This window comes from Terrapene carolina, unplaced genomic scaffold (assembly GCF_002925995.2).
Source record: "Terrapene carolina triunguis isolate 2854851 unplaced genomic scaffold, T_m_triunguis-2.0 Scaffold94, whole genome shotgun sequence".
NCBI classification, from domain to species: domain Eukaryota; kingdom Metazoa; phylum Chordata; order Testudines; family Emydidae; genus Terrapene; species Terrapene triunguis.
In genome coordinates, this window is record NW_020664445.1 from 1973955 (window position 1) to 1987872 (window position 13918).

Below are 13918 nucleotides of genomic sequence, written 5' to 3' on the forward strand. Positions count from 1 at the left end.
TTTAGATTTGCAGTTAGATTGTTTGCATAATGAAGAAGTGGGCAAGTGATCATGCCAGGGGATTACAGTTTAGAGATTCCCAGAAACGTGTATAAACATATCTACAAAGCCCTCCACTCCCTTCATCAGAGATCGTGCTGGATGCACTCTGCTTGTTATACTTAAGGGCCTTTAGGAACATTCTAGTGGCTTTAAATGCTACATCTGCTCTGATTAATCTTTATGTCCCAGCTTGGCTTTTATTCTGGGCCAGTCCCCCACTCCCACTAAAACCAATTGGAAGCAGGGTTAGGCTCATGGTTTTCCCCCAACATTCTGATATCTTGGATAACATTCTGCAAACGTCATAGATTTTAAGCCCAAGAGTTTCACTAATGACTAGCAATTTTGGATGTTCATTTGAGGGACCTAAAAAAAAGGCCTGATTTTTAGAGGGCAGGTGCTCAGCACTTTCTGTATATTAGGCACCCCCTCTCCCTGTTACTGAGTTAAAAATTGGACATGCCAATAGTGAGGCACTCAAAAAAAAATCACTAGTCCTATAGAAAGTCTTGGCCAGAAAGTAGAATTATGCATGGATAGTCTGACAAAATGTTGACAAACTACTACAACAACAAAACAAAAACCCTCTTCCCCCCGACTAAGGCCCCCCCCCTCCACAGACACCCAATTTTTCCTATTTTTGGACCATCTTTAATTATTGCTAATAAAGCATTTTCCATTGCTGAAGTCACACAGGCTTCTGCCTATACCATAGCATGACATCACACAATACCTCTTCACTCCCATAGCACAGTATCATTTAAAAGGGCATCAGGAAGCAGAAAGGATGAATAGGAACTAATATGTGTATGCTCGGGTGGGTGTGTTGGGGTGAGATTTCTGCTTAACACATGAATTGCTAAACCATGAAGTTATTTTAAAAATATTTTTTCATGAAAATCTCATGAAATGTCTTCTGTGAGAGCTCTGAATGATGAGAAATATATTGCTCCTACATGCCTATGCCCAACAATCCAGAAGCTATATTATTAGGCAATTGTCCTACAGTAGCATCTGAAGCATGAAGGAACAAATGTGTCTTGCATTCATAAACACGGAAGTAAAGGCGATGTGTTTATGGAGTTGCATGTGTTTATTTTTCTGTTCAGGCACTCCCAATGTGTGGGTTACTATCTGATTGCAAGTTTTAACAAATACTGTACATTATATTACCTTACATTCAAATAGCACAGGGGTTCTCAAACTGGGGGTCGGGACCCCGCAGAGAGTCGTGACGTTATTACATGGGGGGGTCGCGAGCTGTCAGCCTCCACCCCAAACCCCGCTTGCCTCCAGCATTTATATTTGTGTTAAATATATTAAAAAGTGTGTTTCATTTATTAGGTGGGTGGCACTCAGATGCTTGCAATGTGAAAGGGGTCACCAGTACAAAAGTTTGAGACCCACTGAAATAGCATCTCTCATCCTAAAATACTCCCCCAACTGCATATACCAGTGATCCCCAACCTTTTCCGTGGGGCGAGCGCCAGACAACTAGCCGCCGAGGACCGTGGCCGCCGGACAAACAGCCGCCGAAATGCCGCCGTGAAGCAGCAACGTCAAGAGGCGTCGCTGCCGAAATGCCGCCGAAATTTGGCGTCATTTCAGCGGTAGCGCTTCTTGACGTTGCCGCTTCACGGCGGCATTTCAGCGGCTGCTTGTCCGGCGGCCAGTAGGCGGGTGCACATGGATGCCATGGCACCCGCGGGCACCATGTTGGGGACCCCTGGCATAGACTGACAAACAAACTGTACAAAATTAATCTTCATTGCAAGTGTATTGAGTTCCAGGGACTTTTTACATCAGTGAAGTTGTCAGTCCATAGTATGAAGGGATCACGCCACTCACCACTGAAATGCAGCCACCTCTAGGGTGCAATGTGGCAGCTCTTAATATTGCACAGCAACACTACCAGAAGTGAAGAATATTGGTTACGGTAACACCTAGAGGCATTATAAAAACATACATTAATAGACAGTAACTTACAAGCTTACAGCTTAAACTGACAAAGGATGGGAAGAGAAAAGAGGTGAGATGACTTGTCTAGTGTCAAACAACAAGTGATCAGCACAGCAGGTGAAATGAGGCCAAGTCCAGTGTTCTACTCACTAGACCACACCAATTCCCCATGGTAAGTGACTGAAACAAAGACAAACTCAAGGCACCGTTGAACTTTTTCTGCTTTACTTTATGAAATTATGCGGAAGTTACATGATGGGGGCAGGGGAGGGGTGGGTGGGTGGGAAGAGGGGTCAGCTTTTCCAGACAAAGCATCTAAGTAGGAATTCAAATCCCACATTTCACTTGTAGAAGCTACTGCTGTAAATGGCAGTAGCTCGGTGGAGCCAGTGGAGTGTCTAGCCCTACACCTGCAAATGCCCATTTTAGGTGCTAAACTCTTGAAGCATAAAAGCAGGGTGTCTCCTTAAGGTGATTATGTCTGAACAGTGGTCCCACAGATTTTGAATTATACTAGTTCTGGGACCCTGATGCTACAAAGAGACTAGGTACCTCCCTCTCTGTATAGATGAGTGGGTTGAATTAACATGCTTCTCTACCTATGAATTTCAACATGGTGAGCAGATAGAGAACCCAGATATAAAAAATGACACATGCAGTTCTGTTATCAAGGAATCTTCTGCTCCCCACTCTCCTCTCACAAGGCGAATGGTTCAGTTGCATTGCAAAAGAAAATGAATGAGGATTAGTAAAAAAAGGCCAATGGGGATGGCCAAAAATGACACCCCACCCCCCGAACTTGTCTGCTTTCCTTGAAAGTGTTACATTTTTTCAGTGGAAAAACTGGAAGTCAGAAATTGAAAAGCGGAGCAAAGCAAAAGGAGCGAGCTTAGCTTGGGTTGAGGCTCTGGCCCTAACTTGCATAATAGCCTTCTGCCTACTTAAAATTTCATCTGCCATGCACATTATTCTGCTTTCCTTCTTGCCTTGAACTGGGGTGTTGTGCTGCTGTCTGCTTCTTGAATAGCAAGCTGTGCTTCAGCTCAAGGGAACAAAGTAACCCCCATAGAATATGAAAGCATTGGTTCAGTCTGAGGCTATGTCTTCACTGCCGCGGGATCGACGCTCCAGCGATAGATGCACCTGGGGTCGATTTAGCGGGTCTAGTGAAGACCCGCTAAATCAACAGCAGAGCGCTCTCTGGTCAACCCCGGTACTCCATTGGGAATGAGAGGAGTAAGACAAGTCGACAGGAGAGTGTCTCCCGTTGACCCAGCGCAGTATAGACACCACAATAAGTCGACCTAAGCTACGTCGACTCCAGCTACATTATTCACATAGCTGGAGTTGCGTAACTTAGGTCAACTTACCACGGTACTGTAGACGTATCCTGAGTCCAGATAAAGGCATGCCTCCACCACAATTTCCCTGAGCCTACTTTTGTATGCATGGGCTGTCCAGTAGGGACCTGATCCAAGGCCATTGGAAGTCAATGGGTATTTCTCAGGGGAATTTACTACAGTCCCCCTTTCAATATCTATGCAGTTTTCAGAATTCCAGTTGCACTGCCTCTTAATCTAGATTCAATGGGATCATTTTTAAATGGAGAGGGAGAACCCAGAGCAAACTGCAGTCCACTTGGATCTGGGCTGTCAAGTCAGCTGTTTTATGGAGCAGTTGGGAGACCTGTGTTAAGAAGTCTATGGTTAGAAGTCTACTTGCAAACTGTAAAAGCTTATTACATGCTATTTTAAAAGGGCAAATGTTATCTGGCTGCACAGTAGTGAGAAAAATGACAGTAGAACTAGAAAAATCAATAGAAAAATGTTTAAAAGGCCCTTCTGTCCTTATTCTGGGGAAATGGTAAAGAAAGTCTTTCTGGAAATAGCTTTCTAAAGATGGGAACCGTACCGACAGACTTGGGGAAAAAAGACCGCACACAAACATTTTTCTTCTTTTCAATTTAATTATACAGGACAGAAAAAGGATGGGAGGGGTAATAGAAGCAAAGAGAGGTGAAGAGACTTGTCCATGGCCACACAGGAGTTCAGTGGCAGAGCTGGAAACAGAACCCAGACCAAATCTAGGGCCCGGTCTCTGATTATTTCACTTTGATATGTACTCCGTCCCAAATTTGATCCCAGTTTGCATTCTGTTCAGCCCTATTTACTTCAGTCAGCATATGGCCTTTTGATGCCTCTGCAGTTTAGATTGTATGGTGCTGTGTATACACCAGGGTATTCCCCTCCCCCCCGTCTTTTTCATTGAGAAGTTTACAGTCTTCAAAACACTCCCTGTGCTTATTGTTTATGAGCAAGTCCTCATGCCTCACACTTGAAGAGGGAAATAATTGAAACAGAATGTTTCTTTCGTGTTAATAACAAGTGCCATTTTATTTTATGTTGTGCTGTTTCATGAAAGAGCACTTCAAAGTGAAGAGAAGAATAGAAGAGAAGAGCATCAAAAAAGACCACTGGAGGCCACATAATGAGAATTGATCACAATGGGAAGAGCATTCACAGCACAAGCCTTGACCCCACAGTCACAGGAGGGAACAACATGAATAGAGAATGCACTGTATAGTGGAACATTACACGTAGATGAGAGTCAGCTAAGCAGGCTGTCCAGGTGTTCCCAAGCCAAGAACAATGGGAGACTCGATCCCTTCAGGCTCTGAGCCAAGCAGATGGATCGGTCAGAAGTCATTCAGACAGAGAAGTTCTCATTTGCAAGCAGAAGGCCTGAGCAAAGGGGTTTTGTTTGGGAGAACTATACATCAGACGGGCCAACAGTATCCACCTCCCTCATCAGAAGCAGGGTATGGGCCTCCCTACAATTGCTAATCCAGTCCCTAGGCTGGAACAGATGTGGTGGACCCTATGTGCCATCCATGTGCAGGCTTGCAGAGCTACACGCTGATGGAGCCAGTGATGACACCCCAGACCTTTCTCGGATCTATGGGTATAGTCATACAGCGTCGGATTGCAATAGGTGCAATCCCTCCAGCCTCCCTGCACTGATCTACGAGCCCAATCCATTGATTTCATTAGGCTTTGAGAGTATTCCCATTGATTTCACTGGGCCTTGGATCAGGCCCTGTCTAAAAGTACTTCTAAGGGACAAATCAGCTTGTTACCCAAGTGCCTTGCATGTATACTGTGCTGAGCATTCCTGTACAGCCACCACGAAACTGCATAACTATTGGATATTTCTGCTGTGCTAGGACCTTCAGGATATGGCTACACTGCTGGCCAGACACAAGCAAGATTTACTTGAGTGACATGCTAAATATAGCAGTGTGGAATTTGCAGCACAGGGGCTAGCCTTTGCCACCACCCGAGTACAAACTGCCCAACACCCTGGGCTCATACTTGGGTGACTAGCCCAGGCCGCAATGTCTACACTGCCATTTTTAGCAGACATGCCCTCGGTCTCTTACCATCATGGGTTAATTTCACTCTCAAGGAGTCACCCCCAGACAACTAAAGGTCACACACAGTTACCCCCGAGCCTCATTGTCACTGACATTACTATCAGTAGGCCTAAGTCAGTGCCCAAAGGAGCCAATGAGAGCCCCTCAGACTCCACTGAAGTCCTCTGTCTCTTGCCCCCTTCTCCTGACGAGCTTCCTTACCTGGCTTCTCCCCACCAGGGACTCAAGCCGTTTACCTCTGCGGATCTCACTGCTCCCCCCAGCTCTGTTTCAGGGCTTCTCCACAAAGAGTCTATTCTGCTCCATCTGTGTCTTTCTCCTGTTGCAGACCCTAACTCAAGAATCCTGCCCACAGGAGCCTACTCTACAGTCGTCAATTGTAATCATCTATACGGACCAGCACTAGAGACACACACTTTGCCAGAGGGTTGATAGATACTTGTTGACAGCAGAGGAATGGTGAGACTTGGGAATCTTGGGCTCTAGTATCCCCAATCTCTGTGCCCAGCCAGTCCCAGTCCCCCCCATTAGCTTCTCATCCAATCTGTCTCTTCTCCCTGTCCCCCAGCCTCCAGTCACCTGCCAGCTCGGGATCTCAGCATCCTGTCTTGCTGAGCCAGACACGCCCGTCTGCTCCAACACAGACCCAGGGTCTGAACCATGTCCCCCCAAAACTGCAGACTTAACTGAAAGCAGCTTACAGAAGTATTCTTATCTTTAACACTCAGATGCCCAACTCTCAATGGGGTCTAAGACCCAAATAAATCCATTTTACCCTGTAAAAAGCTTATACGGGGTAAACTCATAAATTGTTCGCCCTCTATAACACTAATAGAGAGATATGCACAGCTGTTTGCCCCCCCCCAAGGTATTAATACATGCTCTGGGTTAATTAATAAGTAAAAAGTGAAGTGAATTTATTAAATACAGAAAGTAGGATTTAAGTGGTTCCAAGTAGTGACAGACAGAACAAAGTAAAATAAAATAAAGCACGCAAATCTATGTCTAAGAAAACTGAATACAAATAACACCTCACCAATTCCAGTAAGCTTCCTTTTACAGACTAGTCTCCTGCTAGTCTGGGTCCAGCAATCACTCACAGCTCCTGTAGTGATTGTCCTTTGTTCCAGTTTCTTTCAGGTATCCTTGGGAGTGGAGAGGCTCTCTCTTTAGCCAGCTGAAGACAAAATGGAGGGGTCTCCCATGGGCTTAAATGGACTTCCTCTCTCCTATGCAAAGTCCAGCTCCAAGATGGAGTTCTGGAGTCACCTGGGCAAGTCACATGTCCATGCATGACTCACAGTTTTTACAGGCAGAAGCCATTGTCTACATGGTATCTTGAATGTCTCCAGGAAGACTTCTTATGTGGATTGGAGCATTCCAAGATGCATTGTTCCTTAAGTGCTTCCTGACTGGGCACTTAACTTTGCAAATTCCTTTCTCCAAGAACTGACCAAATACTCTACTAAGGTTATTTAGAAATCAAAACAGTACATGGCCAATATTCATAACTTTGAATACAAAAATGATACATTCATACAAATAGGATGAATAGATTCAGTAGATCATAACCTTTACAGAGATATGTTACACGGCATATGTAGCATAGAACATATTCCAGTTATGTCACATATATTCATAAGCATATTTCCATAAAGCCTTATGGGGGGCACTGTCACATCCACATCCAACCTCAGTGTCCCCCTCTGCATAGCTCCTTAACCAGACAGTCCCAACTCTCTCCTCACATCCTGCCTGTCAGATTTTTTATCCCCTCCCATGCCAGGGGTCACCAAGAACTCAGGAGAGACAGGCTCCCTGGTCTCTATTCCAGTACCTACACTCATGCCTGGCACAGCCCGCACCAGCTGGGATTGGAACTGCAATTGTAGGGAATGTCCTGGAGCCCTGGGCTGGTGCATGCTCAGTGTGAATGGAATCAGCAGTGAATTAAAGTGGAAAGCTCAAGCAAGTCTCTGTTGAACATGTGCAAACTGAATTTTTCAGAGGCTTAAAACTTCACCAAATTTGGGTGGGTTTTCAGAGGAAGGCAAAGTCCCATAATTGACACAAAGGCCACGCCCAGGCCAAATTTCAAGTCACTGTCTCAAAGCATGGGGATACTGGGGCATCTCAAAGGAAAGGTCACCAGAATTAAAATGGAAGTGACTGAACCGGTTTTGCTGAAATTTTCCCAAAAATGTTAGCCTGGGGCAGACACTGGTCATAGAAAATTTCAGCCCAAACAGTTCTAGTTTGGCAACATTATAAGCAACTGAAAACAGGGTCTTATAATGGAAAATGTCTGGTAACCTTAAGGATAGATGGTGCTACTAGCCCATAAAGTATGTGTGTGCACAGGATAGGATTTTCAGATGTACTCAGCATTAATCTAAATTTGCTCCCATTGAAGTCAGAATATTTTTACTTGAGTGGGAGCAGAATTAGACCAGGGCAGAGCCCTTTGGAAAAACCCACCCATCCACCCATTTTAGTGGAGTTCATTTGCATTCCCCCATTTCAGTAGAGTTACAAATGTTATAGCTGCTGACCCTGAGAAATTTCAGAATCTTTTGAGGATCAATATTAAGAGAACTGGCCTCTGGCTCATGTGTGAGCAGTTTCAGGGCCACTCTAATTTTCACCCGCTGGAACTGTCCTTAGAGACTGTTCTGTTCGTCCACGATTGTAAAATAAAGGAATGAGGCTCAGACTGTGTGTGTGCCACTGCAAAGATAATAACCACATTTATGAGTGTGTTAACTCTAACTGGAGAAATGTTTTTCCTTCTGCCAGATCAGCAGATCACTGCAGTACCTTCATCCTTCTTCATCAATTCAAAATTTTGACCAAAACATTTATAAATTTAAAGTGTTAACAATTCGTCACAATTTCACATTTGAAGTGTTTTAACCAGCGGTGGGATTTACATCAGCTAAGGAGCTGTATCCTAGTGCTGCCAGCTATTAGTCTGATGTTTCTGAGATTCATAGGACAAAGTCCTGGCCCAATTGAAGGCAATGGCAAAAATCCCATTGAGTTCAAGGAGGCCAGGATTTCATCTCTATAGTATAATGTATTTCAATCACTCCATGGTGGCCCAGATTATCAGAGCATCAGTGGGAAAACATCATTAGTCTGAATATTGGTGGAAAGTAGAACCCTAGAGTAAAATCATATAATATTTTTATTTATAAAGCTCCCCAGAGTCAAGGCACTATACAACATAATGAAACACTTATACTCCTGTTAAAAAACAGCCAGAAGACCCAGAAAGATTGGAGATTCAAAAATTAAATCTCCAGAATGATATAGGACCAGATTCTGTAGCCGTTGCTCATATTCTGTAGAGCATACTCATGTGACTAGTCTAATTGAAGTCCACAGGCCTATTCATGTGCTTAAAGTTAAGCTTCTGCTTAAATGCTTTTCTGGATCATAACCAGAGTGTTTTTCATCTCACAGGCTTGAGACTAGATACACTGGAAGCAAATTTTCAAAGGGGTCTCAGACTGGCATCCCAATGTCACTGTGCAAATACTTGTGTGCAAAATTAGAAGCCAATTTTGAAACAGAGGTTCTTTTTCAGATTACAAGTTATTTATTTGTTGACATGTAATTGGGAGGGGTCTTTTGCTAGGAGGGAAAGTCAATACTGTTAAAGACCTAATCCTGTGGCCCTTATTTAGTCATGCACTGATATTAATGGAAACTGCAGGATAGGATATGGGAAGAGGTAAATTTCCCACCTACTCTATATGTCAGTGGTGGGCAACCTGCAGCCCACGGGCCACATGCGGCCCGTCAGGGTAATCTGCTGGTGGGCTGCCAGACAGTTTGTTTACATTTGCACAGCCACCCGCAGCTCCTGGTGAACCGCAGCCACTGGGAGCTGCGGGCAGCCATGTAAATGTAAGCAAGCTGTCTGGCGGGCCGCCAGCAGATTACCCTGATGGGCCGTGTGCGGGCGGCAGGGGCCACAGGTTGCTCACCACTGCTATATATGTTCTTGGTACAATCTAAATTCTCACCCTTTTCCAGGAGTTTGAGCCCCATCCAAACCTTATTGAACTCAATGAAACAAACTCCCACTGACTTCACTGAGCTTTGGATCAGGCCCCAAATGAACAGGACCATGTGAAGTCCAATCCAAACCTTATCCCTAGGCTTGGCTGTTCCCAGGAGTCTTAGCTTAGAGCTGCTTAACCAATTCCCTGGGTTCTCTTTGCCTCACAACCAAGATCCCTCTGCCAGACTGGCCCAGGTTTAAACCCTGCTTCATTCCCTCCAGCTGGAGACCTCTCCCTCCTGGCTGAATATTGCTGACAAGTATTAGGGGATAGGGTCATCTTCAGCCTGGATCCCTGGGAAAGACCCATTAAACCCTTCATGTCCTGGCCAAAGTAAGGGATTGTCCAGCCCATCATAGATCCCTAAAAGGTCACCCCAAATAATGGCCTGTTCCAAAGCCCATTGAAGTCAATGGAAAGAGTCCCACGGATTTCAGTGGGCTTTGGAACAGGCCCCAAGAAAAGCAAGTTAATTGTTACTAGTGAAAAAAAAAATCAAGATTGGCCTCAGTAATTATAATGCCAGGAGGATGAGGAGAACCTGATTGGGATTTAGAGCAAAATGTCTTTGAATCCTCAAAGTGTGCTTGGGCTGAATCTTTTAAAATCCAGTCTTTTCCAGAAAGTTTCTTATAAACCATCCCTTCAGTGAAAGGTGTTTTATATCAAATGTTTTCTGCGTGCCTGAATGAGAAGATTTATTCAAAATATACACAAGCTAGAGCCAAAATTGGCCTGCTAATACCAGTTATATCATGTTGCTATCCTAAGGGTTAACGATTGCACTGTGACTTAATACAGTGCTTCTTTCCCAGCTGAATTCATATTAATTCCAGTGCCTGGCTATGCTAAAAAAGGCAATCTCCCTTCCTAACAGAATTCCCATCAATCAAAGCCATTTCTACCTGAGATCCTGGCAATGTTGTTTTTCAATTCATCTCTCAAGTTAACAGTGCAGTTGAATCCCCGCTGGTAATGTTTACTGTTAGTTCAATGTTTTGAAATGCATATGCTGCAAGCATGTGGGACCTGATCCAAAGCCCCTGTGAGTCAATGGGAATCTTCCCTTCAGTTTCAGTAATGAGAAGAGAAGCATCGAAAAGGACCATATACAAACCCTGTGAATCAGTACTTAGGATGGCTCGTGAGTTTGGTTTCCTGGGAATTGGTATGGCGATTTTTCTAAAGCTAGAGTGTTACATCAGTAATGAAGGTACATGATTTGTACCATCATAGTAATTAAACCATCTCTTCCAACATATTTCTTTAGGAGTATTAATTTTTGACTCAGAAAATCCTGTGTTCTATTGTTTTGTTTTGAACAAGTGTTTCCCAAAAGTATTTCCCAACTGTATCATAAAAAACACACAAAGTCTACACTGTATTGAAAAGAATAATCAGTCCCTGCTGTTGACTGTTATAGTCCAAAGGCAAAGTTTATGAAAAGAACATGGCCTAATTAAAAGAATTTAGTAATTTTAGGGCAAGATCCGATCTGATGTCAATTGGCCTAATGCAAAGCAATAGAGCTATGTTGAGAATCTAACCCCTGCTCCAATCTCTGTTCAAAAGAAAAACATTCAGACCAACATTTCTCATTTAAATAAGCAAATTAACTTTCCACTTGAGAAAACTATCAGGTTTGGAAGATTTTCTGTCCTTCACAAGCCTATGAATGTGTTGAAATGTTGCCAACCATCCCTTATTCCAGCTGCAATATTTCTACATTATTCTGAATATAACTGACATTTTATTATAACTACTTTTGATCCGCAGTTTAAATACTGGCCAGATTCTCAGGTAAGATACCATGGCTCCACTGAGGTCAATGGGAAAACACCAATTTGCATCAGCTCTTTTTTTTGTTACTACTGTATCATCATGGGGCAGATTCACTTGTATGCTTTGGGTCACCACACTTGGGTCATGCAAAGCCCCTAGAAACCTCTCTTAAGTAGCCAGTGACTTTGCATCACCAGAGGGGTACAAAGGAACTGATGCATACCCAAGTATCTAGCCCAGGGTGGACTGAAAGAAGAACTGCAGAGAAATCTGATGTCTGAGATCATTATAAGTAGAGCTGGTCAAAATTTTTGCAATAGAATGTTTTTCCATCAGAAAAAGTGATTTGGCAAAATTGAAGCGTTTTGTGGGAATGTATCAGTTTTGTCAAAAATTTTGATGGGAAGTTATTGAAATGCTTCATTTTGATAAGGTTGAAATATTCCATTTTGACTTTATAATTTTGAATAATAATATATTATAATAGTAAAAACAATAAAGTCAAAATGAAATGTTTCAATAGGGTCAAAACAAAATATTTTCAGAAAATTAAAAAAATCTAAGATTTTGACTTTTTGTCCTAATTTAGGACAAAACAAAAATTTTGAAGTCTTGGAATTTCCCTCAGATGGAAATAAATTTTTTGACCAGCTCTAATTATAAGCAGATACTGACGGCTTTTGAGGCAAACATCACTCTTTGTTGACATGAAAGATAACTATTGGCCTATGACACTGAGCTCTTTCCTTAGGCTTCACTGGAATTTTGCTTCAGTGGGGAGTAAGAGAACTCACTTTCTGGACTTTGAACAATAATAAATCTTGATGTTCACCAAGTCATGAAGTCACTATATATATTGCAACACATACTGAGGGCCAATTTTTAAAGAATTTTTTTCCAAATTCCTTGTGCACAAATACACATGTAGTTGTATGCCTACATTTTTGTTGCTAGCCAGGTGCCTTACTAGAGATTTGTGTGTCATCCAATTTTTGTCTATAAATGTGGTAATTTTATGTGCAAATACCGATAACATATGTGAGTTTCCTATGGTGTATGTGTATTTCATGACAGTCAAATAAAATAAATAAATAAATAAAAATAGGACCTGACTATCTTCAGCTGCAATAGATGTTCTGTCATGAATTTCAGACCTGCATTAGTTTTGCCTTTTATGCTAACACTTGAATTCACCTCTGATGAGTCACTTGGGAAGCCGAGATTTACATATATTAGCTGAGTAACTCAGAGGCCAGCAATATTGACCTTGAATATTAGTGCAGCCAATCAAGATGCAAACATTTGCTCAAGTGATGTGATTGATTAACATTGCTCCACACCTCAGTATTGTTCACTTCCAAGGAGTAGATAATAGAAACTTGCTAAACGGTTGCATGACAGTTTTCAGCTATTTATGAGCCAGGACTTTCCATCTGTATGTAACAAAACTGTGCCAAAAGAAATCTCTCTCTTTCCCCTGATTGCCTCCCTCATTTCCCATGCTCGTGCAAGAAAGCTAATTTATTGCTTAATCCCCATTCACTTCCAGAGATAAATGACCTTCCTTCATGCCCATGATATCAGTATTAACAGCCTTAGCATGCTGTGAAGCCGGTTTTGCATTCTTAAACAGCATGTCTACACTGCACTCTCCTTTCAGCGGTGTGCAGTACACCTACATGCGTAGTCCCCCTAGCCTGGGTGTATACATAGCTTAGGTGAGTAGAGCCACCTGAAGGATGTGGGTATATACCTGTGTACATATCCTAACATGGCTCTCTACTTGCAAGTCCTGCATCCCCATTGACAGCGCTATTTTTAGCAGTGGAGTTTCCTGCTGTGCCCCTGCTGCTAGAGCCCTTGCCCTGATGCAAGGAAAGGCTGTGACACCTCCCAAAACCTCTCTCCTGCCATTGTGAAAGGCTCTGGCAAAGGGGAAAGGCTCTGGCAGTGGGGACGCAGTAGACTGCTTCTCCACTACCCCAGCCTTTCCCTGCCTCAGTGAAAGTTGCCAGCGGTGGGGAGCTAAAGCCTTCCCCCACTGCCTCCCGGCTGCCAGAGGCCCATTGCAGTGTGGATGCAGTGTGTAGGGTAGACATAGCATTGGAGAAACAAGCCCCAAGGAGGGAAGTAGGAGAGGAAACAATACAAATTAAAGTGAAAACAACAAGGGCCAAATGCTGCCTTTGGATCCCTGCATGCAGCAGCTGTTGGCATCCATGGTAGGGTTACCATATTTCAACAATCAAAAAAGAGGACACGGGGTGCCGCCCTAGCCCCACCCCAGCCCCGCCCCTTCCCACTTCCCGCCCCCCTCAGAATCCCCCTACCTGTCCCCCCCACCCTAACTGCCCCCAGGACCCCACCTCGTATCTAAGTCTCCCTGCTCCCTGTCCCCTGACTGCCCCAACCGCTCTCCACACCCCCTTCTCCCGACAGCCCCCCCAGAACCCCCGATCAATCTAACCCCCCCGTTCCCTGTCCCCTGACTGCCCCAACCACTCTCCACACCCCCTTCTCCCGACAGCCCCCCCAGAACCCCCGACCAATCTAACCCCCCCGTTCCCTGTCCCTTGCCTGCCCCAACCGCTCTCTACACCCCCTTCTCCTGACAGCCCCCCCCAGAACCCCC